The sequence below is a fragment of the Triticum dicoccoides genome, chromosome 5B (genome assembly GCF_002162155.2).
Source record: "Triticum dicoccoides isolate Atlit2015 ecotype Zavitan chromosome 5B, WEW_v2.0, whole genome shotgun sequence".
NCBI lineage: Eukaryota > Viridiplantae > Streptophyta > Magnoliopsida > Poales > Poaceae > Triticum > Triticum dicoccoides.
In genome coordinates this window covers 697,950,765-697,954,947 of record NC_041389.1, presented here as the reverse complement: position 1 = coordinate 697,954,947, position 4,183 = coordinate 697,950,765, and positions in this window count along the sequence as shown.

Genomic DNA, 4,183 nt, shown 5'->3' with positions numbered 1-4,183 from the left:
GAGGAGAAGATAATGGTGTGGTCTAGGCGTCGTTCAAAGAAGTATTACCTTGCCGGGACACAAACGACAGAAAAGCTAAGTTGCCAAAGTTTGAGCACAATCAGTTTTTCAAATTTTAAGTTATCTTCCTTGAACGACCGTGCTTTGTATGGAAAACCTGTGCGCGGAGGAACCAACTCGTAGCTAGTTGCGCCCTTACTTTGTTTCGAGTCCGCTCAACAACTTAAGTGTGCTGCGACTAGTTGCGACAAGGTTTCTTGCCGGGAGCGGCACCGCCAGTAGGCTGTTGATGTTCCGCACTCAACGCTCGCGGCAAGGGCTCCGGTGCCGGCAAGTTCCCTAAAAGCGTAGGGTAAAAACATACAAAGGATGGAATCAAGTACAGGAAATAACATAGCAAATAATGCCCAAGATAAAGTTATATTACAAAGGAAACTTGTCGTGGCACTGACTGAGTTGTTCTCATAACTTAAATAACAGCGACAAGGAAGGGAGAAGAAGGGTGGCCTAATCCACGCGCTCGCCGTCGATCCTCTTGACTTCGTTCACCTTGTCCACAATGGGTGCGACAAGGGCCTTGAGCTCTTCAAGATCAGCACCCGCCGGCAGCTTCTTGAGGACGCGGGTGAGGTCGAGGCCCGGATTATGGAAGAGTATCTTCACCAACACCTTCTCCAAGACTCTGGCACAGATTGCGCGCGACTCATCGGCCAGCTTCTTCGGGATCCTTTCCCGGAGTTGCTGGAGAGCCGTCGCCACACCCTTGAAGAAAAGAGTAAGCTTGGCGCTGGCTGGAGGTTCTCGTCGGAGGAGTACCCGAAGCCCGCCAAGTCCAGTTGCGCCAGCTCGTCGTCGATGACTGCAGCGATGTTGATGAGGCCCTCCGTGCAGAGCTCCACCGTAGCCCCGAAGGTGTTTTGAGTCTCGGCGGCCCTCGTTAACAACTCCTCGTTGGCCTTGATCTCTTTCTTCAAATCCTCCTCTCGCTTCTTGGTGCCGCCCAGCGTCTCCGTCAGCGTAGCCAGCTTCAGCTCCAGATCAGCATTTGAGTCCTTGGCGGCGTTCAGTTCCTTGCCCTTGTCGGCAAGTTGGACTTGCAGATCACCATGAGCGAGGGCATCCTTCTCGCGTTCGCGCTAGAGTGCGGCAAGCTCCTCATCCTTTCCTTTCAGATCAGCCTCCAGCTGCGTCATCTTCACCTCCAATTCCTTCTTGGCGGCCTCGGCAGCTGCGGCGGCGTCCTTTGCTTCCTTGAGCGCCCCGCCAAGTGATTGCTCGCGTGCGGCGAGCTCCTCCTCGTGGCTGTCCAGATTGACTTTCCGCTGTGTCAATTCACCTTCCCGGGTGGACAGCTCTTCAGCGGCAAGCCTCTGTTGCTCCTCAGCCTCTGCCTTCTCGAGGAGGAAAGCCTTCCGCGCCTCGACAAGCTGCGCCCTCTCCTCCGCAATGGACAGGAGGGCCTCTTTGTTGTGGCTCTGGAGTTCCTCCGCATGCTTCTCTATGTCAATTCCCGCTCGCGCGACAAGCGCTTCCCGAGACTCCAGCTTCGCTTGCCGGGCGCGGTAGAGCGACACCAACTTCCGGAGCAGCTGCTCCTCTTCAGATTCGCCACAGCTGCTGCTTGGCGTGTCAACCACCGCCAGCCCAGCGGAGGCGAGTACTTCTCCGTCGAAAGTCTCTCCCTCGACCAGCCCCCTGGAGCTCGACGCCCAGGGGAGCCTAATGAAGACACCTTCGCCGACCTTCAAGTAGGCGCCGGGCTGAGGCTCTTCGGGGCCCAGCGCTGCGTTAGCGGCGGAGGGGTCGTCGGTCGGCGTAGCGCCTTGCGCTCCTGCGGCCCCCGGGTCGTCAGTACGCTCGCCGGACCCCTCGCCAGCTCCAGCGCCAGCAGCCTTGGCGGCCTCTTCGTCGGCGGGGTCATCAGCGCCGGCCTCCTCTTCAGTAGCAGCGGCATCACCAGTATCGCCGCGCAAGTTCTCCTCGCCGGTGGCCTCGGTCTCCATTGGCTCCGCGGAGGAAGGATCTGAAGGCAGGAAAAGGGGGGGAAAAGTCAAGCAAATATCCAAAAAAGAAGACCAGAAGAAGAAGAACCCAAGGGAAAATTTCCGACAAGGAGGGTTACCTGTGCTGGGCTCTGTGACCATGGGCTCCACCACCGAAGGCTCGCTGGTTCCACCCCTTGCCGGGGACCTCTCCTTTGCCGGAGAGCGCTCCCTTGTCGGAGAATCTCCCCTTGGCGGCGTAGTTGAAGCAGATTGCGCCTCTGGAGCGGCTTCTGGTTGCTCCTGATGAGCCTGTTCTGCTCCTACACAAGCAAGACAACGATCAAGATATCAACAAGGAAAGGCGCCCATGCGCGCCCCACAACAGGAAGTGAACAAGTACTTACGCTGGGGGCTGCGCTGGGGGCTGCTTCGGGGAGAGGTTGCCGGGTCCGTCAAGGTAGTCTCGGATGCATCCTCTGTTGCCACAGTAGGATCGTCCTCGATGACGACCACGGGGACCTTGGCCCTCTTTGCCGCTCTCTCGGCCAGAGTCCTGAGAAGGAACGAGGTTCAGAGGGAAGCAGATCAGATACAAGACAAGAAACAGCGAGAATTGAAGAAACATAAGTACAACAAGAAGAAAGTCTTACTCCTCCTCTTCTTCTTCCTCCTCGTCGGAGCTCAGCGCGGAGAGGTCGAAGTCTGGCTCCCTCTCAGCGCGACGAGGCGGAGGAGTAGGCTCCCTTGGATGCTTGGCAGGAGACGCGGCAGGATCAGGAGTAGAGGCTCGAAAAGATCCCGCTCCAGTTGCCGGTGCGGCATGAGACGCTCTAGCGGCAACGATGCTTGTCGCGGTAGAGCGCGTCCCGCGGTGCTGCGGCTGTTGGCCTGCCCGCCGCCCTGCTGCGTCTCCAGTCTTGCAGAGGCGCCTTCTTGGTTGAGCTGGGGGCTGCACTGAGGGCCCCGTCTGCGGAAAGTTGCTCGAAGATGGCTGGCCACTTGCGCCCCGGCAGGCTCGTTCGCTTCGGCTTCGGGCTCCCCCTCGCCAACAACCTCCCTGCCAAGGTCCTCCTGGTCGGCAAGGCTTGCCGCCTCGGCCGCCTCTGCCTCCTCCAGCGTAAAACCAAACTCACCCGCGGCGGCGGCTGCCGCCGCCTCTTCCGCCCTGGTGGCGATATACCGCATCTCGTCATCAGTGGTGTCGCGGGTGAGGAGCCTCTGCTCGTCGGCACGGACCGCCACCTCCACCAAGTTGTCGAAGAAGTTCTGCACGACGTCGTCGGCAGGCTCCTGCCACGTTGGGATATTCCCATGCGAGTCGCCCTCCGCATCATTGCGCGGATGCGATCAAGCTGGGAGTTATTGCACAATGGCACGACGCCCTGCGGCAGCCTAAACCACTCCGGATGGTTGGAGTCGTGCTTGAACAACTCCTTGAGCATCCCGTCCAACTCCAAGACTATGAAATTAAAATTGAGGCCTGGACGCAGCCTCATGATATCTGCCGGGCCCCCGAACAGCCAGGTGGGCCTCTTCCTCTCCTATAGAGGGGCGATGCGGCGGCGAAGAAAGTCTGCGCCAACAGCCCCTACAGTAAGCCCGGCAAGCCTGAGCCGCAGAATCCGCGTGGTGGCGATCTTCAATCTGGCGTCGTCCGCCGCCAGGGCGCTCCAGTCGCCGCCGCGCACTACTCGGGCTTGATGCAGGTTGGTGAATGGCTGCGGATCCGCGTCAACAATCCAGCACCACTCCGCCCTCCACTCATCCCACTTGCTGCGGAGCTCCTCCTCCAGATAAACTTCCTTCATGCCGACCCCCGAGATCCAGGCGATCCCGCCAGCTAAGGGCTCTCCCTTCTTAGCCCGGGGCATGAAGTAGTGGCGAAAGAGAGCGACATTTGGGTGGATTCCAACGAAGTTCTCGTAGAGGTGTGCGAAAACCGCCATTGTCAGAACAGTGTTGGGGGTGAAGTCAAGAAGATGAAACCCGTAGGTATTCATGATATCACAGAAGAAATCGGAAAAAGGTGGGCAAAGCCCGCAATAGAAGAACAGAGGGAAGAAATAGTATCCTCTGGGACACTTTTTCGAAGTAGAAGCTTCGGCGGAGGGTACCTGCGTGCGCGGATGCGCCCGCATCTCCGTCGACCAGAAGAGATAGAACTCCTCCCGCAGCGCCTTCGGGGTGAGCTCGGGGGG